Source organism: Pseudorca crassidens, chromosome 5, assembly GCF_039906515.1.
Source record: "Pseudorca crassidens isolate mPseCra1 chromosome 5, mPseCra1.hap1, whole genome shotgun sequence".
NCBI lineage: Eukaryota > Metazoa > Chordata > Mammalia > Artiodactyla > Delphinidae > Pseudorca > Pseudorca crassidens.
This window is the reverse complement of record NC_090300.1, coordinates 4,806,905-4,829,824: the sequence shown is the minus strand read 5'-3', so window position 1 is coordinate 4,829,824 and position 22,920 is coordinate 4,806,905. Positions and strand designations below refer to the sequence as shown.

The following is a 22,920-nucleotide window of genomic DNA, read 5'->3' as shown; positions in this document are numbered from 1 at the left end:
CAACACATAAAGGATCTAGAGTCCGAGAGCCTCGTCCGAGGTCCAGCCCCTCCACTTACAATTGTGAACTTGGATCGAGGCCTGGCCCAGAGTAAACACTCTGTAGACATGAACCTGCTTTCCTCCTTCCCCCCCGTCTTGTTTCTTTTTTTTTTTGTTTTTGTTTTTGTTTTTTTGCGGTACGCGGGCTTCTCACTGCCGTGGCCTCTCCCGTTGCGGAGCACAGGCTCCAGACGCACAGGCTCAGCGGCCATGGCTCACGGGCCCAGCCGCTCCGCGGCACGTGGGATCTTCCCGGACCGGGGCACGAACCCGCGTCCCCTGCATCGGCAGGCGGACTCTCAACCGCTGCGCCACCAGGGAAGCCCCCGTCTTGTTTCTTTATGCCTGGTGGCTCACGCTCCCACCCACCTTTCACCATCCAGCCGCTCAGCCCCGGCCAGTCTGCTGGCCTTCGTTCTGTTTGTCGGAGACGCTGAGCATGTTCCTGCTCCAAACCTGCTGAGTTTGCACTTGATGCTGCTCCCTGGGTCCCCCAGCTCACCCGTGGCTGCTTCTCATGCTTAGCTCTCAACTCAGACGTCACCGCTCAGAGCAGCTCCCATCCTCGATCACACCAACACATTACCCTGATGGGTTTTCCTTGTGGCTTCTCTCCCTCTCCTGAGTTATCTTGATGCTTCCTTTGCTGGTTTTGATGATCTTTCCACCCTGAGCTCTGTGGGAGCAGTGGCCTTGACTACCGTGGGTGCACCAGCCCCCGGCATATACTAGTTGCTCACTAAATATTAGTTGCATGGGAGTTACGGGGGACTCCTTGCGAGGTGGAGGGGCCTCGTGGAGCCGGTCTGAAGGTCAGATGGTGCGAGGTTTCTGAGAGGACTTTAGAAGTTATAAAACTCTATGCAAATAACACATCGTTCAGTCTTCCCTGCCATGGAAGCACCCCTTTCCCATTGCCCCAAACTAAGGCATACTCTTCATATTCTTGCAGCATGTTCTGTAAAGACCTGGCATTTCTGACACATGCCTTAACTCCTGATACATCTCATTAGCAGGAGTTTCAAATGAAACTCGGAGGAATTTGAAGCAAGAGGAAAAATTCTTCGGCTTGGAAATTGGTCATCAGCAAACCGTTCCCAGGTGCAGCTTCGGTGCCGGAGAGCACGCAGAGCCTGCAGCATTGCAGTGATGCCCAGCATTCAAACTCCACACAGCTGCCCTGTGCCAAGTTTGGCTTCAAGATCACGGCATCCTGTGCCTGGTTTGGGGAGGAGGAGACAAATGCACAGATTTCAGCTCAGAGGTGAGCACAGCCCTTGTTCCTCACGTTCCTTCAAGACAGCAGTTCTGTGATCCAGGAGGGCAGCACTGATCATGAGCCTCTAAGCACATCCTGCCTGGGTGCAATGTAAGGACTTTTTTTCCCACATCTACCTACCTTTGTGGGAAATTTTCAACCTTTACCATTTATAACCTTTTCAGGCTTCAATCAAGATGTAGTATTTAGATTCCATATATATGTGTTAGCATACGGTATTTGTTTTTCTCTTTCTGACTTACTTCACTCTGTATGACAGACTCTAGGTCCATCCACCTCGAGACAAAGTGAGAGAGTGGCATGGACATATATACACTACCAAATGTAAAATAGATAGCTAGTGGGAAGCAGCCTCATAACATGGGGAGATCAGCTCGGTGCTTTGTGACCACCTAGAGGGGTGGGATAGGGAGGGTGGGAGGGAGACTCAAGATGATGGAGATATGGGGATATATGTATACGTATAGCTGATTCACTTTGTTATACAGCAGAAGCTAACGCACCATTGTAAAGCAATTCTACTCCAATAAAGATGTTTTAAAAAAAAAGATGCAGTATTTTGGCTTTGAAAGAGCTTCATTTAAATTGTGGAACGAAAAGAAGGGGGTTTCCGAAATATCAATCCATGATTCATATTTAGAAAGATGTGTTTTTCTGGAAGTGTGACAATCATCCTGAGAGAGACTGGGTCAGGCAGTGAACAGCGCTGATTTTGGATGGCCAGAGCCCTCTTGGCCACCTCGTTGTAGACACAGTATGCAAGGGTCCTGTGCCTTTTCCTCTCTCCACTCCCTCTCAGGTTTTCCAGGAAATGAAAAGGGATTCAAGTTTCGGTGGAAATTGGAATCTCTAGTTTAAGAAAATGAAAACAGACCTTGAATTTGGGAAAAAAATGACTTTATCTGTGGCTCTCAAGATGGATAGTCTCCCTCTTTATTGAAGTGTAAGGATTTTGGTTAACTGGGTCAGAAAAGGAAATTGCACATCCACTCTGTTCCTCTCCCCTCCCCAGAGGACCAGATCCTGTCCACCTCCTGGGGCATGCAGTTTCTTTGTCAAACTCCTCACATAAATGTCCATATCTACTGAAAAAAAAAAAAGTATATAGCACAAGGATGTTGAGGCTTGATGCAAAAAATTTTAATTATATTCTTTTTAATTTTTAATTAGAATGAACAATGCAACACGAAATTTCTTTTTTAAGCAAAAATTTCCCTAGCTTTATTGAGATATAACTGACATATAACATTGTGTAAGTTTAAGGTGTACATTATAATGATTCAATATATGTACACATTGTGAAATGATTACCACAGCAAGTTTCTTTAACACAGTCATCACTTCATATATTTATAAAAATTTGTTTGAGAACTTTTAAGATCTACTGTCTTAGCAACTTTTAAGTATACAATACAGTATTGTTAACTATAGTCACAGCTGCACGTTACATCCCCAGAATGTTTTCATCTTATAACTGGAAGTTTGTACCCTTTGAACACTTTCATCGATTTTCCCTATACAATGAGTAAACTTGAAGAATGGACAATATCTGTTCTTAGAATTGAACTTCATTTTAACAACATCTCGAGCCTAACTTATCTGTAATAAATAACTGAGCGTAGGAGAAGTGACTAAATTTTTTATCAGTATCTAGAAATAAATACTCGAACCTTTAAATTTGCTTGACAAGAACCACGCTTTCATCTCCTCCTAAGTAGAGGCTAAGACTATTACAGTTTATAGATTTTGTCTTACAAACATTATACCATTAGACAGGTAGACTGCTAGTGTTAATGAGAAGCTAAGAGAATCCAGAGGCGTTGAAGGTCATGGCCACGGCAACACCGAATTTCTAACATGGACTATGCCTTAAAATCAGCAAATTATCTGTAATAAAGATAAATATAGTTTATAAACTTTATAAACTCTTAAATTTACATTCCTCCCTTAAGTCAACTCATAAATAAGAATGGGGCACTTTTCTCTTCTGGAGAACTTAAGGATTCTTATATGGAGTTTTAAAGAGGAGAGTTGAATTAATTAGCACAGAAGGCATCACAAATTAAAACAGCTCTGAAATACGGCTCATTCAGAGGATTAAAACACACCTCTTTTTTCAATTGAAGTTACGTATGTTTTCAAGGAAAGAATTAGAAACAGAAGGTAGATCCTAAATTCCTAAGGGACTAAAGGTTTCACATCATCTGACTCTAGGCCAGGTTGTCTTGGGTGAGGCCAACCACCAGACAGAATGTTCCTGAACACTATGTAAGTGATCCTTTTGCTTGTTTGCTTGTTTTGGAGGATGGAAAGCTTTTTACTGGCTTTTGTGGAGAAACTAACATTTGAGCTCTAACGCTCAAAGAAAATTCTTTGTTCCTCAGACTTCTCTGTATTGCTTCTTCGGGAGCCTTTAGGTCAGAACATTTCATCTTTGATTCAGAATACTGCATCAACGAATCGAAAGGAACTTTCCTAGATGCCAGTTGTGGGACTATTTTCCCCATACCCGTATCTTCATGGTCTCCAAATTAAAAATAAATTCAGACTCTGAGTTTGAATCTGTGGTGTTTGATCCCTTGTCTAATGTCATACATTTCCATTCTATTTGAAGGAGGATTTCCTCAGTTTGGGCCTTTATCACTTTTTGCCTTTATGTATGCAAATTTGCTCCTTCTTTACCCCCTTCCTCAGCTCAGTTCTTACTTTATATTTTCACCAGATTCGTTTTTTTTTTTAAAATACCATTTTGAGTGGGTTACCTCTTTGCTTAAAGCATTTAATGACTCTCAGTCGTCTATAACGTCAGATTCCTAAACCCGGCATTCGAGGCCCCCGTGGCCCTATTTTACCCTCCTGATATATTTCATGGTGCATCTCACGTTGGACCGTCATCCAAACTGTCATTTGACTGTAACACACTCTGCATCTTCTCTCTCCTCTTCCTCTTTACTTATCCAAAGCCATTGCATCCTTTTGAGACCTGAGTCAAACACTAATGCAGAAGTTTTCCTTCCCCACCCCTGATTAAAGTAATCCCTCCTTTTAAATAAACTTCCATGTCTTGAATTTATTTGCTCTATGTTTTTCGCCTTTCATAAGCTGTGTCCAAGACTATATATGTCTTAGGGTCCCAGACCACGTCTCATAACTTTGTGTACCCCCATTCACTGCCTATCTCACCAACTTACACATTGTAAGTATTCAGTAATATCTGTTATTTGCTCTCAAAAGTGAGGTAATGCTCTTTCTAATAAACAGGAAGGCTGGGTGGCTTCCATTTTGAAGGAGTCCAATGAGCTTTTCTGTTGAGCTTCAACAACCATGTCAGATCACTTTACTTGCAGGATGCGGGCTGCTGTATTCCAGGTTCTGAAAGGTCCATCAAGGAAAGTGTGAAACGTATTTGGAAGAAGGGATCCTGCTAGATCTGGAAATGAGAGAGGGGTCACGCATCTCAGCCCGTCGGTGGCATCTCTAGGGGGGCAGTGGGAGTGGCACATCCTGGGGGCAGGTAATAATAGCAGGCACATAGAGAATTTAAAACTAATGTGAAATGGACTCAGTTGTTTTGTTTCTTCTCATCACCAAACACTAGCGTATCTAAATAATGTCAGTGATAAAATACTCTTTCTTCCCCAAAATATGTGTTGTTGTGGCTACTGTTAAATTTTAATAATATACGTAAGCTCCAAATTAGCACATTGTTATTATTATTTAATAAAAGCTGTAGTCTACGCGGAAGTTAATTCCAGGGGAGAAGTCCCGGCTACGCAGACCGCTCTCCCAATCATCCCGTGTGTCCCAGGACACACCCGTTCTGGGACCTTTCTCCTGCTCAGGCACAGCTCAGGTCTCCAGAACCTTTGATATTCTTGCATTTAAATAGTAGCTTTGGAATAAGCCACAAGAACACAATGATTATAAAAATGAATAAACCTTGAGTTACATGCATTCTGTCATTCTCTGAGGCCACAATTCTGTCATTCTCTGAGGTTTTTATTTGTGTTTATCATTTGAATACTTCACGTATGTGATTTCGTTTGGTGAGGGCGCATTTCATGACTATCACTGAAAATCACTTTTTCAGATAGAGGAGGGGTATGTTAAAAACGAATTACCCTGAGAGTACTATAAGAATTTCTGTGTATCAGTTGTGCTCCTTTTACTGAGAACGTTTTCCAAAGAGGTCTCCAGAGAAGGCTCTACACAAATGTCAGAGAGGCTTTTTCTATCCAGCATCTGCAAGATGTGCTCACTCCTCTACCCTCTCCTGCCCGATCTCTAGCATTCTTATCCCCGTGAGTTTTTCTCCATAGCACTTATCACCTCCTGATATATTATACATGAGTGTGTGTGTGTGTGTGTGTGTGTGTGTGTTCACTTGTTAGTATTGTCGCCTCTGCTAGTCTCAGGTTCCATAGGGTCAGGAAATTTGTTTTATCGATGCAGTATCCCAGGCGCCTGTCAGATGGTCTGGCGTGTGATCGATGCTCAATCCATATTTGCTGAGTGAATGAATAAATGAACGAATGAGAGAAGTGTCAGAATAAATCCCACAGAGGCCTTTCGTTTATTTTCTTCTCTCCGGAGCCCATCTGAAGTGGGGAGAATGGACAGACCTTCAGACGGGTTCCAGAAGTACCTTTTGCCGATCTTAAAGAACGTGGTTTTCTTGAGGTAGGTGGAAAATTGCCTCAGCTTCCCTCCACATCCGTTTAACCTGTAAACCTAACTCGGAACGTAGTGGTATAATAAAAATGACCATATATTGACAATGTACTATAATTAGGCCCTTTAAAATGTCTTATCTCAATGAATTCTCAAAAAGCCATTGTATAGATGAGAAAATGACGCCACCAGTGTGGTCATCTGGGCCTGCCCCGTCCCCACGTCCCCAGGACCAGGGACCAGGAAGGAAGAGCAGCTGGGGCCCGCGAGGCAGAGCCCGGCCCTTTGCAGGATCCTCTCCATCTCTCACAGCCTCTGCTGCTCTGGCACCGGCTCCCGCCAGCATATGCTACCGCGAAGTGTTAGGTGTCAGCGCATCACCGCACAGCTGGGAAGTGGGGCGGAAGAGAGAAGCAAAAGGAAGAGCACAGCAGAGCCGGGGAGCGTAGTGCAAGGCTTCAGAGAGGTGGGAGAGCGGTGTCAGCTCCAATCCTGCAAGAATACAGAAGACGGTCCTCTGGGGAAGGATGTGTAACGAAGCCTTGATTCCAGAGAGTCATTGTGCGCAAGGAAGACGGGCCGTTTTCGAGCATCCACGTACTAAGTGAAGTCTGCCTCTGCAGAAGTTCTCGTTATTTTCTGTCTCACTCTTTGAATTCCTCACCCTAGAGCCCTGCTTTTTTTTTTTTAACACTCTATAAATGTTTGAGAGATAAGTCACTTTTTTCAAAAGTGCATGCTTTTTTTAATTCCAAAGTTGAAAATTCTACTAACAAAGTGATAGCAACACTAGGGAAAGTAAGCAAAGCATCTGCACACAGCACTACAAAAGATTTTCCATTTCTTCTGGACCTTTTCCTTTCCAGTCGTTGTACATATGCACTCCCGCTTTTATTATGGCATATGCTTCTATCTTTAATGTGCTAGGATCTGTTTCCAGATGGGATTGTTTCCACGGCTACCAGTACAAGCAAGGCATCACCGGGGCCAAGGATGAACTGAAGGGGTGAGAGCATCCCTGGTAGATTCACACTTGAGGAGAGGTCTCCCCCAAACCAGAGGCTGAGCTTGTGAGATTAAAGAATGAAGGAGGTGTCAGAGAAGATTCTAAGGAAGAGAGAACAAAAGGGCCTAAAAGACTGAATACAAAACATGGAACGTAGGTGGGGACAGAGAAGAATGAGGCGAGGAGAAGATATTAGTGGGAATTAATGAAAGGAAAATGACTTGCGTCTCCCTGACACTTAGCTCGGCTGACTTGTACTAGCCACAGTCTCTATCTGGACAGCTTCTCCGTGAAATGCAGGATGTCTGGCATTTTTCTGCAGGCAGAGTAATGAAAATGGCAAAGAATGATTTAAAATATTCTCCAAGATGTGTACTTGGATATACATGTGAGTTCAGGTGTTGCAGACCTTGGTCTGTCATTAATAATGTTTTAGGAGAAACAGACATGCCATTTCTCACTGATTTCAGAACCTGGGAGGCTGAGAGAGATGGAGTATAAAGCGAAACCTGTGAACTGTCAGAAGAACTCACAGAAAAAAAGCTGACAGTGTCTTTTAAACAGCAGGAAGATAACCCGAAGTCTGGCAGAGATTGTGAGAGCTCTCGATCATGTTGGGTATTTTAGGCTCTTAAATCATTTCTCTGGTTGCAACTCGCGGCCCGGTGTTAGACTTTACCATGACTTATAATGGCCCCCATTTAAACTCATTCTGAACTGTCGCTTCCGGAGAACGGACTGTCCCCACCTGTATGCACTGAGGGAGTCAGGCACAGCCACACTGAGAGACGCCGTATTGAAAACAATGCTTTCTCTAATCGATAGCATTTAGTTTATAGAGGTGAATTATATCATGTGGAAATCGGAGAGAAAACATTTTAGGGTCCATACTTGGTGGCCCCAGATGGCTATTGGTTTTTCCAACCTAAATTAACAACCTAAAATAGCCTGCATGATACTTTTCCTAGATGTGGAAGCAGTCCAATGCTTGGCTGAATTGTGCTGCCTTCCTGTTCCTGGTGGGCTGTTTTTAATAATGTGTGCAATCATGTAATAGAGGCATGATTGAAAAGCCATCAGAGATTTGGGTGTCCTGGAGCCAGACCAGGGAGGACTTAGCAAGCCCAGGCCCAGATGGCTTCAGGACACTGGAATGAATGCTCAAGCCTTTCTCGGCCATTCCATCCATTACAAGGTGAGCAAATATGAGACTGACCATCCGGTTGCAGGGGGCCTGGAGAAGATCACAAGTGTCTATGGCAATGGTTCTCAGACTTTGCTGCAGACTGGAGTCTCCTGCAGAGGTTCTACAGTCCTCCAAGGCCTGAGCTCTACTCTAGAAACCAGGATTTCTAAGGCCGGCGCTAAGGCGTCAGTAGTTTAAAATATCTCCCAGGTGGTTCTGATACATGGCTATAAAAAAAGTAAGGTATAATAATGCTCATGAGAAATGCAGGTAGCTCAAGGAGTATTTCAAAGAGACATAGCAAAGACTTCTTTGGCAGGGAGTAAGGAGGGGATGCTAGGTGGAAGGTACAACCTGGGCAAAAACAGGAATAAGAAAGCAGGTAGTGGGCCGGTGTGAAGTTCCTGTTGGCCAGAGCATGGAAGCGTAAAGGAAGAGCAGGGGAGAATGTCGGGGAGCCTCAGAATATGCTGGAAAGGGGGTTGGATGCGAGGCTGATACCATCTTAGTGGAAAACTGGTATCACTATTCATACGTAGAAGTTTAACCTTAGGGACCAGTACCATAAAAATAAAGTTGTTTCATGTTGGATACCATCACCTGCCAATGATTCTGTCTTTAACACCTTTAACTCTTTGCAAGAGGAGATTTGCAAGCGGTGTTAAAGATGGAGTAGCCCTGAGTGGGGTGGTGGCAGTGAGGATGGAGGGGCGGGGCTGGGAGTGAGACAGCTCAGGGACAGACACAGCCGGGCTTTGGCCAATGACCCTTGTTGACTCTGCCCGGGGTGATGGGCATTTCGTCAGTGTTGCCCCGGAGAATGCAGAGCCTGCCGTGTGTCAGCTTGAATGCTGAGGTACCTACAAGGGGTTGGCTGAGAAACATGGTAAAAATCACAACAGCAAATCTCTGAAAGTGCTTTCAGATCTAATCATCCCCTTTTATTCTGCCTGCAGAAAAGGCAGCTCGCAATGGTTTGATAATCCCAGGAAGAATGTACTTGTTCTCACTGTGAATGAACTGAGCTGGTAACATGTAATTTAACTCGACATACTTGGATTTAGAGAGTGTCATTTTTAAAATGCAATATTGAGTAACGTAAGAATTTGAAATGTCATGGAATTTGAAAACCGTGTACTGCATGGCTCTTGTTTTTTATGGGCACATTTTATTTTGGTGATGGTTGGATTAGGTTTGAAACAATGGGAAAATTGTTGTGTCCATATGTGCGTGAGAGATGGTCACGAAGCACTAGGGTAAATGGGAATTTTCCAAAGTAAAGTTTTGAAATGACTAGCCAAAGAAAGTAATGAAAGAAATAAGCCTGCAGTCACAGAACAAATATTATGACCCTATCTTTAAAGTCAGGGGCCAAGAGATACGGAGATGTAATTCTCTCTAACCCTCTGGCGTTCTCTTAAGGACTCTGAGAGGTGTAATCATGTCTGTATTTGGGTTACATGCTGCTTTGATTACGTAGACTATTAGTAAAACCCAATCCACAGCCCCCTACGGTGACGTGAATAAGCCATTTTGCTGATCGTAGATCTTACTTTGCACGGTGACCTAGAATTATTAGTGGAAGCCGGTAGTACTGGAGACAAAAACGCTTCTGCTCATTTCACTAACTCATCTGTCCCAGTGGCATCAACAGCACTTACCTTTACCTTTTTAATTGTCCTGTCTTTGGTAGCTGTGTCCTCTTTAGAATAACAAATGAAGAGCTGCAGTCTCTACTTCTCCACCATTAGCCACCCACATTACCCTCAGCTACAATTCTACTGGTGTTGTGGTGACAGAAGAGCTCAGCAGTGCACAAGTTGAAGATGAATAATGCCTCCTGGTGACCAAATATCCTTTATGTACCAGGGTCTGTGCCGAGCATGTCACTTAAGTCATGACATAGCTTAAAATTCACCATAACATTATTGCTGTTTAGTATTGCTATGTTACAGATGAGGAAACCAAGACTCAGAGAGGCTATGGGAGCAGCCAGGATTTGCGTAGCTAATAAATGATAGAGCAGGACTTCAAACCGAGGTGTGTTCACACAGCCTGGTCTCTTCTGCTTCTCTACACCTCCTCCAAATGGCTCTGCCTGCTTTGCTTGGATCCCCGAATGCCCTGAAGCGTCACAGCAGGGATGGATTTGATAGTCTCTTAAGTAGAGCAGAAGGCACGGAGCTGCTGCCCCACTGAGCTGGCATTCACTACAGCTTGTGTATCCCAGCCAAGAAAATCCATAACTGATCCACCAAAACGTGTCATGACTCAACACAGTGAAAGTTTATTTCTTAATCACGTGGTTGTCCAGTTTGAGGGCAATTTGAGGCTGGTGGTGAGGTGGGAAGGGGACTTTGCTCCACGCATGCAGGGACCGAGAGGGACTGTGGCACTGTTATCATCAATACATAGCTTCCAAGTTTGTCACTGTTGTCTCCATTGCACTCAGCCAGGAGCAGAGCAGGCTTAGAGGTGTGTACCTGGGAGACTTTGACGGACCAAGCCTTGGAAGAGGCATACATGCCTTGCACTCCCATTTCATTGGCTAGAATTCAGTTGCATGGCTACCGCTAATTGCAAAGAAGACTGTGAAATGTACTCAAGCCAGGTATGCAAGAAGAAGAGGAAATAGATTTTAGAGAGTGTTCATACCAGGGAAGAAGAAGAAAGCTCCCCAGTCAGGAATCCAAAGATTGAGGTTTCAGTCCTGATGGCCCATTGTAGAGCCACTCGATAAGTTTTCCATCTGAAAATCAGAATCACCGTCCCCTGCTGCTTTCTACTCCATAGGATAATTTAAGATCGAAATTAGCATTAAATAAAATATATGGGCATGCTTTATAAGCAACTTAAGACTTAGCATGGGAGAGCAGACAAAGTTCTAGACTGGGACATGGAATCCAAGTTGATATTCCTTTTTCCACTACTCCGTGGCCGTGCAAGCATGACTCACTCATTTGAGGTCTCTGAGCTGGGAAGCCTTTTCTGTAAAGTTAGAAGGAAAAGCACTTACCTTACCTTCTTTATAGGGATCCAGAGCATATACAAATCAGCAGCCTGTGCAAAAGTGTTTGAAACTCATTACATGTCAAATTTTTGTTTTTGATATCACTGGGGACAATTTTACTTGGAGAGGGCTTTCTGAACCCAAACTCCCTGCTTTATCCTCTCCACCTGACTGAATGAAGTAGGACATTTATGCACAAAATAATATTTTTTTCAAAAAATCGAAATAGATGTCTCAGCACACACCATGAGTGACCATAAACTTCTGAGGGAACTGCCTGAATCACCTCCATGTTTGAAATTCCCATCATGCCAGGTGTGTATAGTCCCTGCCCAATTGATACTCACTGAATTACACCCAAGTTTCTTTCTTTTTATAAACAAGTCAAATGTAAATAGTGTGTCTTTTTTGTTTTTTTTTTTTGTATATTGGAGTACAGTTGATTAACAATGTTGTGTTAGTTTCAGGTGTACAGCAAAGAGATTCAGTTTTACATATACATGTATCTATTCTTTTTCAAATTCTTTTCCCATTTAGGTGATTACAGAATATTGAGTAGAGTTCCCTGTGCTGTACAGTAGATCCTTGCTGGTTATCTATTTTGAATATAGTAGTGGGAATCTAAATTCAAAAAATTAAAAAATGATACAAATGAACTTATTTATAAAACAGAAACAGACTCACAGACTTAGAAAACAAACTTATGGTTACCAAAGGGGAAAGGTGGTGGGTAGCGGGATAAATTGGGAGTTTGGGACTGATACATTCAAGTTTCTTATTTATTTATTTATTTATTTATTCATTTATTTATTTATTTTTGTCTGCGTTGGGTCTTCATTGCTGTGTGCGGACTATAGTTGCAGCGAGCGGAGCCTACTCTTCGTTGCGGTGCACAGTCTTCTCACTGTGGTGGCTTCTCTTGTTGTGGAGCATGGGCTCTAGGTGCGTGGGCTTCAGTAGTTGTGGCATGTGGGCTCAGAAGTTGTGGCTCGTGGGCTGTAGAGCGCAGGCTCAGTAGTTGTGGCGCACGGGATTAGTTGCTCCGCGGCATGTGGGATCTTCCTGGACCAGGGCTCGAACCCGTGTCCCCTGCATTGGCAGGTGGATTCTTAACCACTGTGCCACCAGGGAAGCCCCTGAAGTTTCAAATAGACTATCTGGCCAAAGACAAAGTGACCAAGGGGCCAGCACAGTAATAGTTAGTGACACTGGCAGTAATGTGAAGCTCTCCCCGCTGCCATTCTGTCTTTGAAGGGAGGGTTTATCCTGACTGATCACATTCCAACTTTCTTATTTGCTAAGTCACTTCTCTGAATATGATAACAGTCACTTACACAGACTCATACTTTCTTTCTGCATTGAGTGGTTCCAGAATTAGAGTGATTCATTCAGTTATCTTCCTTTCCCTCTTTTATTTCTCTTGTTGGAGTCTCTTGAAACTTCTGAATTCCAGCCAAGGCGCTGATTTCCTTCCAGGTTGCCTTCTGAGCCGAGTCGTGCAGAGAGATGATCTGGCCTGCCTTCTCATTCACTTCTGGGCTCAGTCAGCTACGAACCGACAGGCAGAGCTTGCTCTGCTAATTGTGGCGTGGGATGATTCACTCTTCCATTTTTCTGGGTTGTTGCAGGTGAGCCTGCATCTGCTTTTTTCAGGCTTTAACAAGTAACAAGAGACGGTAGAGAAAATCAGCAAGGGACTGGCTGCCTTTAGTTCTAGAATGGTTGCCGAAGTGTAGCACTGACAATCCAACTTAGGCTAATCTTGACTTTATCCCCCCACGGAACAACTAGCAGCATGTCGTTCTGTAAATGGCCCCTCCAAGAAGAGAGAAATGGCAAATAAAGCACTTGCAGAGAGGGAACTCGGTGCTTCTTAAACTTTCATGTGCACAGGAATCACCTGGGATTTTCTTACCGTGAAGATCCTGACGCATTCGACCTGAAGTGGGACCAGGGGGTTGGCATTTCCAACAAGCTCCCCAGGGTTGCTTCGGTCCAGCTACCACACTTTGAGGAGGCGGAAGAGTTGTTGAGGAAGGGCCCATACATACCAAGGCCTCACTCTTCATACATATTTTCAGATGATGTAGTTTCTGTAATAAGGAGTAATATCCAGGCTGCACTTGTAGAAACAGATAAGAAATTGCAATCAGGAGGAAAGTGGGATCTTTTTTGTCTTTTCAATCTACAGTATTTTACAGAGCTCCTCCTCTGGGTCATTGTGAATCTGCATAAGTTAGGCAGCTCCAATTCTGAGATTGCATTTACACTGACAGTGAACAGGAAGGTAACATCCCATTCCATCTGAGTGATGGTATGGGCGTCACTACCACTAATTACCCGGCAGAAGGGATCCTTAACTATAAAAGCAGGGATGTATCAGGATCACAGGAAATTAAGGATCTGGGTTGGGTTCAGATGCTAACTTGCTAATGATTTTGCACAGACATTGGGAGTTTTGGGATATCCAAAAATAAATGTTGGGAACATGACTTTACAAATATATTTGTATGTTTAAAAGAGGAGGTGGAACCAGATACCTGTACTTTATTAATAACAGCCACATGTATGGTGCTTCCTGCGTGCCGAGCACTTTGCAAATATCAACTCATTTCATTCTGACAACAACCTTATGAAGTAGGTACTGTTATTGACTCTATAGATAAAGAAATTGAGTCACAGAAAGGTGAAGTACATTCTCCAAATCACCAGTGTTCAGGTTTTGAATCTGGGTAGGCTGGCTCTTACCATGCTTTTCCTGGACTCACACACCGTGAGGACATGTGAGTTCAAGTTCAGACTCTGCCATTTGTACTTGCCCTTGAATAAGCTCTCTAGTCTCTCTGTCCTCATGATGCCCTGGGAACCTCTCAGGACTGTTGAGAAGTTGAAATAAGACAATGCATGTGAAATGTTATAAATTATATACAACTGAACAGACAGATTCAAAGATTAGATGGATGCATTGGATTACTATTGCTATATTTTGAATAGTATTGTGTAAATAGCCAACTTATGTTTCTTTAGTCTCTATGTTTATATTTCTGCTGCTTCCTTGGAAGAACTAGTTTTGCCGGGACCCTTAAAAGAAAAGCAACAGCAACAAAAAATATTTTTGGATTTGTTTTCTTAGGTTTTCTGAAAACAGACTATTCTGTAAAGGCTAAAAACCAGTTGATGGCCTCTCAGCTGACTTCATTCACTCGTATTTTGTGATATTATTCCCTGGAGGTACTTCTCCGAAGTGTTAGCCCATCTGGATTGAAATGATTTTCCAACGCCTCTTGCATTTACTTCATTTGGAAAGGTGTTTTCTGATGAAATCAGTTTCACCCTAGAACTTTGCACTTGGACGTGGATCATGGTTATTTTGTTACCTTGTCTCATCCCAGCACAGTTACCATTCTTCAAAAACCCTCACTTTTCTTATAGTTTTAATGTTCCAGATGCACACATTTTTCTCCCTCTGAATCTTATTAGGAATTAATATAGGGTTTCCCTCATCATTGTATTATTACATCCCCCTCAGCCCAAGAATTCAGGGGACTTATGAAAATATGGAACTGTGAGAAGGAAGGATGACGGGGATTTGCTTGTGTTGCTGGGGCCAGGATTTCTATGTCTCTGGCTCCTGGATGCAGGTGATGGAAGTGCCTCCTAATTATTAAATTATGAAAATTATAATTAGAGATGAATTTCCTTTCTGTCAGAAATCCATGGAAGTAAATTATTTTTTTATTTTATTTTATTTTAAAATTAAAAAATTTTAATTTTATGTTGGAGTATAGTTGATTAACAATGTTGTGTTAGTTTCATGTTGTTAGATTCTGTTTGGTAGTATTTTGTTGAGGAGCTTTGCATCTATATTCATCAGTGATATTGGTCTGTAATTTTCTTTTTTTGTAGTATCTCTATCTGTTTTTGATATCAGAGGGATGGTGGCCTCATAGAATGAGTTTGGGAGTGTTCCTCCCTCTGCAATTTTTTGGAAGAGTTTGAGAAGGATGGGTGTTAGCTCTTCTCTAAAAGTTTGATAGAATTCACCTGTGAAGCCATCTAGTCTTGGGCTTTTGTTTGTTGGAAGATTTTTAATCACAGTTTCAATTTCATTCCTTGTGATTGGTCTGCTCATATTTTCTATTTCTTCCTGGTTCAGTCTTGGAAGGTTATACCTTTCTAAGAATTTGTGCATTTCTTCCAGGTTGTCCACTTTATTGGCAGAGAGTTGCTTGAAGTAGTCTCTTAGGATGCTTTGTATTTCTGCGGTGTCTGTTGTAACCTCTCCTTTTTCATTTCTAATTTTATTGATTTGAGCCCTCTCTCTCTTTTTCTTGATCAGTCTGGCTAATGGTTTATCAATTTTGTTTATCTTCTCAAAGAACCAGCTTTTAGTTTTATTGATCTTTGCTATTGTTTTCTTTGTTTCTATTTCATTTGTTTCTGCTCTGATCTTTATGCTTTCTTTCCTTCTACTAACTTTGGGTTTTGTTTGTTCTTCTTTCTCTAGTTCCTTTAGGTGTAAGGTTAGATTGTTTATTTGAGATTTTTCTGGTTTCTTGAGGTTGGCTTGTATTGCTATAAACTTCCCTTTTAGAACTGCTTTTGCTGCATCTCATACGTTTTGGATCGTTGTGTTTTCATTGTAATTTGTCTCTGGGAATTTTCTGATTTCCTCTTTGATTTGTTCAGTGATCTGTTGGTTATTTAGTAACATATTGTTTAGCCTCTGTGGGTTTGTGTTTTTTACGTTTTTTTCCTCTGTGATTGATTTCTAATCTCATAGCATTGTGGTCGGAAAAGATGCTTGATATGATTTCAGTTTCCTTAAATTTACCGAGGCTTGATTTGTGACCCAGGATGTGATCTATCCTGGAGAATGTTCCATGTGCACTTGAGAAGAAAGTGTAACTGCTGTTTTCGAATGGAATGTCCTATAAATATCAATTAAGTCTATCTGGTCTATTGTGCCATTTAAAGCTTGTGTTTCCTTATTAATTTTCTGTCTGGATGATCTGTCCATTGGTGTAAGTGAGGTGTTGAAGTCCCCCACTATTATTGTGTTACTGTCGATTTCCTCTTTTAGAGCTGTTAGCAGTTGCCTTATGTATTGAGGTGCTCCTGTGTTGGGTGCATATATATTTATAATTGTCATATTTTCTTCCTGGATTGATCCCTTGATTGTTATGTAGTGTCCTTCCTTGTCTCTTGTTACATTCTGTATTTTAAAGTCTATTTTATCTGATACGAGAGTTGCTACTCCCGATTACTTTGGATTTCCATTTGCATGGAATATCTTTTTCCATCCCCTCACTTTCAGTCAGTGTGTGTCCCTAGGTCTGACTTGGGTCTCTTGTAGACAGCATATATATGGGTCTTGTTTTTGTATCCATTCAGCGAGCCTGTGTCCTTTGGTTGGAGCATTTAATCCATTCACGTTTAAGGTAATTATCGATATGTATGTTCCTATTACCATTTTCTTAATTGTTATAAGTTTGTTTTTGTAGGTCCTTTTCTTCTCTTGTGTTTCCCATTTAGAGAAGTTCCTTTAGCACTTGTTTTAGAGCTGGTTTGGTGGCGCTGAATTCTCTTAGCTTTTGCTTGTCTGTAAAGCTTTTGATTTCTCCATCGAATCTGATGAGATCCTTGCTGGGTAGAGTAATCTTGGTTGTAAGTTCTTCCCCCTCATCACTTTAAATATATCATGCCACTCCCTTTTGGCTTGTAGAGTTTCTGCTGAGAAATTAGCTGTTAACCTTATGGGAGTTCCCTTGTATGTTATTTGTCGTTTTTCCCTTGCTGCTTTCAATAATTTTTCTTTGTCTTTAATTTTTGCCAATTTGATTACTATGTGTCATGGTGTGTTTCTCCCTGGGTTTATCCTACCTGGGACTCTCTGTGCTTCCTGGACTTGGGTGGCTATTTCCTTTCCCATGTTAGGGAAGTTTTTGACTATAATCTCTTCAAATATTGTCTCGGGTCCTTTCTTTCTCTTCTCCTTCTGGGACCCCTATAATGTGAATGTTGTTGCATTTAAGGTTGTCCCAGAGGTCTCTTAGGCTGTCTTCATTTCTTTTCATTCTTTTTTCTTTATTCTGTTCTGTGGCAGTGAATTCCACCATTCTGTCGTCCAGGTCACTTATCCGTTCTTCTGCCTCAGTTATTCTGCTATTGATTCCTTCTAGTGTAGTTTTCATTTCAGTTATTGTATTGTTCAACTCTGTTTGTTTGTTCTTTAATTCTTCTAGGTCTTTGTTAAACATTTCTTGCATCTCCTCAATCTTTGCCTCCATTCTTTTTCTGAGGTCCTGGATAATCTTCACTATCATTATTCTGAATTCTTTTTCTGGAGGGTTGCCTATCTCTTCTTCATTTAGTTGTTTTTCTGGGGTTTTATCTTGTTCCTTCATCTGATATATAGTCCTCTGCCTTTTCATTTTGTCTGTCTTTCTGTGAATGTGGTTTCTATTTCACAGGCTGCAGAACTGTAGTTCTTCTTGCTTCTCCAGTCAGTAATTCTTCTTGTCTGTTCACTCAGTGCCAGCCCTTGTATGCCAGCTGTTGTGCTGCACTACTGTACCTTTCAAGGTACGGTACTGTAGGATTAAATATGTCTTCTTTATTTTTTGTGTTTGTTTGTTTGTTTCTGTATTATTTGTGTGAAAACTATTATAAAGCGATTACAGTACAGGACTCTATAGCCGATTGTGTTAGTTGGGTACCTAGGCTAACTTTGTTGGACTTACGAACAAATTGGACTTATGAACATGCTCTCAGAATGGAACTCATTTGTATGTAGGGGACTTACTGTAGCTTTGACATTGTCCACACTGATTGGTTTCCGTCTCTATCTTAAGATAGACAGATGTGTGTGTGTGTGTGTGTGTGTGTGTGTGTGTTAATAGCACCCTTTGCTTTATTCAAATTGGAATTTGAGTCTGTAACTATAAGTTTCTTGGAGAGAATCTACCTACTCTGGTGGTAGTGATATCATTGATTCCTACCACTGCCTCGTGCTTTTACTCAATCCTTTACTGGAAGCCTTTTCTCAGATTGATGGTGGGTGATGAGGCCAATTGGCATCTCCATTATTTTTAGGAAAGCCTGAAACTGGCCTTTCCTGTTGATATTTCCCTCATTTTGAATACCAAGTAGTTGAAGTCAAATAGAGCAGAAAGGAAGATGTGAGTGTGTGCATCTTTGTTACTCCAGTGGCCTTTCTAGGAATCAAGAGACAGAACAGTTGGGCAGAAGGGGAACTGGACTCTTGCTCTGGCTCTGCCATTCTGTCCCTTTTCCTCCCAGGGCATCAGGTGCAAGAGGACAGGGTAAACTGGGTTATGCTGTGACCGATCCAGGCACAGTGACATCAGTAAACAACCTCTTCCAAGCCATTTCCCCAGGCTTCCCCCTATTGGCAGCAGCATTTGACTTGATGGGGTTCTGTCTCTGACAAAGGGGCACATTTAATGGTTAGTCTTTATGAACCACAGTTAGGGATAGGGTTAGGGTTAGGGTTAGGGTTAAGGTTAGGGTTGTGTTTTGCTTCCGTCCAAATAGGAATCTGTGGGACTCATTTTGCAGTTTGCTTGTTGACAGATCACTCCGATTATGTTTTTGCTCCCCACCCATTACTCTTCATTGTACCGTTTCTTCTTCTAGCAAACTTAAGCATGTCTTTACGTCTACTTTTATCAAGACTTAGAATTTCATTAATTAAATACTGAAAAATTTCATTAATTAAATACTGAAAAATTTCATAAACTTTCCATTTAAAGTGATCATCCCTAAATTGTGTTTAACTGAAAAGTCTTGTGTATTAATTGTGCCTGGTGTTTTTGTTGATTAAGCAATTCTGTACCAGCACTAATGAGAGCTGCCTTATGTCTTTCAGCACTGAGGAGGTTTGGCAAAATAGAAAAGGTTATGACTCTAAGTTAATTGCAACACTCAAGCCAGAAACCTGGGTTTGTCCTTGTCTCACTCCTCCCTGTCATTTACTACTACATCTATTCAGTTGAAGTCCTGCCAGTTTCACCTCCTAAATCTTTCCTGGGTTCCACATTCTCCTCAAGTTCAGGCGCTTGTCATATCTTTCCTAGACTATCACTGTAGTCTTTGACTTGGTCTCCTTGCTGACAGGTTGCCCTCTTAATTCAGCCAGGAGAATCCTTATGCTGAAAACCCACCATGCACAGAATAAAGGCCCCACTAGTTAGCAGGGCATAGCAGTCTTTCTGTGTCTCTATGTTTTTCAACTTCATCACCTGCCTCTCTTCAATTTGAATTTAACACCAGAGGAATGCCAAGTGATGCATGGTTTTCTCTGTTCCTCACTTCCATGTTTTGGTCCATGACTGTGGCAAGAATACTTTGTTCACTTTCCGTATCCTAACTCACTGATCCTCAACCACACTTCAGCAGTTAGCTTGGCCTACTACCTCTTCCAGGAATTTTGGGGGAAATGTTTTCCCAGCACTGTTGAGAATTTCAATGTTGTTCTATTGACAAGATCCATTCACGTGTATGCTCTGCACCATGACTCCACTAGCCCTAAGTGCTGTGAGGTCAGAGAGAGTTCTAACCTTGTTATCCTCAGACTCTAGTTAGTAGCTAGTGTAGAAAAAATTGCCAGGACACCAGGCTGTAACCCATGAAGTTGAAGTTTTCATGGAAAGAGGTATGTTTGGTTTGGTTCCCTAGAAGCTGACTCTGAGCTGAAGATTCCTGTGAAATTGATTGATTAGAAAGTGTTCCAGGAAAAGCTGGTGGGGGAGTGGGAAAGTGAGACAAGGAGTTGAAAGGAAGGAGGCCAGGTGAGGTTGTGCTATTGAGAGAGTCCCACAGAGGGTAACTGTGGCTCAATTCTGCAGGGGGTTCTGGAAACAGTCAGGGCCCTACCAGCAGTGAGGCAGAGGGGTGTTGATACACCCACTGTTCCAGCATTGGCTCAGGGCTGCCTCTCCCCAAAATATAAACTCCCAGGCGCTCAGCTGCCCATGTAGATAGATCAGTGGGGCTCAACATTTAGCATGTATCAGAAGAACCTAGGGGGCTTATTAAAATACAGTTTGTGGCACCATTTCACCTTTTTATGGCTGAGTAATATTCCACTGTATATATGTGCCACATCTTCTTTATCCATTCATCTGTCGATGGACACTTAGGTTGCTTCCATGTCCTGGCTGTTGTAAATAGTGCTGCAGTGAACATTGGGGTGCATGTGTCTTTTTGAATTATGGTTTTCTCAGGGTATATGCCCAGTAGTGGGATTGCTGGATCATATGGTAGTTCTATTTTTAGTTTTTTGAAGAACCTCCATACTGTTCTCCATAATGATTGTATCAATTTACATTCCCACCAACAGTGTAGGAGGGTTCCCTTTTCTCCAAACCTTCTCCAGCATTTATTGTTTGTAGATTTTTTGATGATGGCCATTCTGACCAGTGTGAGGTGATACGTCATTGTAGTTTTGATTTGCATTTCTCTAGTAATTAGCGATGATGAGTATCTTTCCATGTGTTTTTTGGCCATCTGTATGTCTTCTTTGGAGAAGTGTGTATTTAGGTCTTCCGTCTATTTTTTGATTTGGTTGGTTGTTTGTTCGATATTGAGCTGCATGAGCTGTTTATATATTTTGGAGATTAATCCCTTGTCAGTTGCTTCATTTGCAAATATTTTCTCCTATTCTGAAGGTTGTCTTTTTGTCTTGTTTATGGTTTCCTTTGCTGTGTAAAAGGTTTTAAATTTCATTAGGTCCCTTTTTTTTTTTTTTTTTTTTTGCGGTACGTGGGCCTCTCACTGTCGTTGCCTCTCCTATTGCGGAGCACAGGCTCCGGACGTGCAGGCTCAGCGGCCATGGCTCATGGGCCCAGCCGCTCTGTGGCATGTGGGATCCTCCCGGACCGGGGCACGAACCCGTGTCCCCTGCATCGGCAGGCGGACTCTCGACCACTGTGCCACCAGGGATGCCCTATTTTTGTTTTTATTTTCATTAATCTAGGAGGTGTGTCCAAAAAGATACTGCTGCAATTTATGTCAGAGAGTGCTCTGCCTATGTTTTCCTCCAAGAGTTTTACAGTGTTTGGCCTCACATTTAGCCACCCCACTCCTAGAGTTTCTGATTCAGCGGGTTTGGGTGGGATCCACGTTTGCATTTCTAATGAGTTCCCCCATGATGTCGTTGCTGCTTGTCTGTGGATCACAATTTGAGGAGCACTAATTTAAGTTTACAGCAACCCAAGGGTCATCCTACAATAAATGTATGCGTGCAGGCTCTTGGGAGTGAAACACAGCAGAAGCGGTCATCAAGGGGTCCACAGAGACAAGGGTAGAGCGTCAGCAGCACCTGCTTCAGGGGGTGGGGGCTCTGACTAATGTCCAAGAGGATTCGAGCTCTCGAGAGCAGAGAGCTGCTGGCCCCATTTATAATCCAACTAACTCAGCTCCCAATTTGCAGGACTGACTCAGCTGAGTATCCAAATTCAAACCAAACTTCACTTTGCCGTGATTGAAAATCACACTTACTAAACTATTTCTTTTTACCATCTTTGGTCATCTTTTATCCTTCCTCATTCAGTTCTGCCAGAAATATTTCCTGGAGGCACCATTGCTTCGTCTTATTGACATGTTTTTCTTCCCAGTTGAACCTTTGTGTGTTCTTTTATTATAATTGACCAAAATTTCAAAATGTTGTTATTAGAAAAAGAGTTCAGTCCTGATAAGTACAGAAAAGAGAGTTGAGACAATAAATCATAAAAATATGTACAGTGAAAGAAAGAAATAACCAGATACCAAAATTGCAAGAAAGAACCTAGAGTAAAAGAAAGTTGTTGATTTGCCAGACATTCTTTGGAAATAGGGAGGAATTTTTTGGCAATTGTGGGAATTATGGTCAAACCTTAAGGTATGTTTTTATTTTGCTAAGAGAGTTTCCATCGCCTTTTCCTCCTGGTTGATTGAAAGAGTTCATGGAGCTCCCAGAGTCACCTAATGTTCACAAGAGGAGCTCATGTACTGGAAAACCTGTCTAACTTGGTGCTTTGAAATAAATATGAAAGAGCTAAGTGTTTCGTGTCGTAATTAAATCTGACATTATGCTGGAATGCTTGCAAAGGTAATAAATCATTCAAAAATCATGAAACGGTCCTTTCATTATACTTGGTGTTCAGTAATTTAAATCAAGTTCACAGAAACATACTGAGAACCTACTCAGTGTAAAACTTATTCTGTCATGCCTAGAGTGTGGTCACATCTTCATGGACCAGAAGGGAGGGAAGGGAGGGGGGATCCCCATGGAGAAAAGCAACTTTGTCCTTAGGACACTTCTTATGGGACTTCCTTGGTGGTGCAGTGGTTAAGAATCTGCCTGCCAATTCAGGGGACCATGGGATTGAGCCCTGGTCTGGGAAGATCCCATATGCCATGGAGCAATTAAGCCCATGCTCCACAACTGCTGATCCTGTGCTCTAGAGCCTGTGAGCCACAACTACTAAGCCTGCGTGCCTAGAGCCTGTGCTCTGGAACAAGAGAAGCCACCACAATGAGAAGCCTGTGCACCGCAGAGAAGAGTAGCCCCTGCTTGCTGCAACTAGAGAAAGCCTGCGCACAGCAACGGAGACCCAACGCAGCAACGGAGACCCAACGCATTGAAAGACTACAGAGAGAAGCCTTCAAGGAAGTGTATGAGGAAAAGCTGACAACAAATACCTTAGTCATGGTGGAGAAGG

The 22,920-nt window shown here is 42.3% G+C and overlaps 1 protein-coding gene across 5 annotated transcripts in view; it reads left to right on the top strand.

The window, feature by feature from the left end:
• The window catches only part of LRRC3B (leucine rich repeat containing 3B), a 93,321-nt gene that overhangs the window by 23,368 nt on the left and 47,033 nt on the right, over positions 1-22,920 (top strand). Inside the window, exon 2 of one of the 5 annotated variants that reach the window (XM_067737325.1) lies at positions 995-1,306. The exons of 3 other annotated variants lie outside the window; for them this stretch is intronic. The gene's annotated coding sequence lies outside the window, so the exon portion shown is untranslated. The remainder of the gene's footprint in view (positions 1-994; positions 1,307-22,920) is intronic. One more of the 5 variants, XM_067737327.1, reaches the window with a different exon arrangement.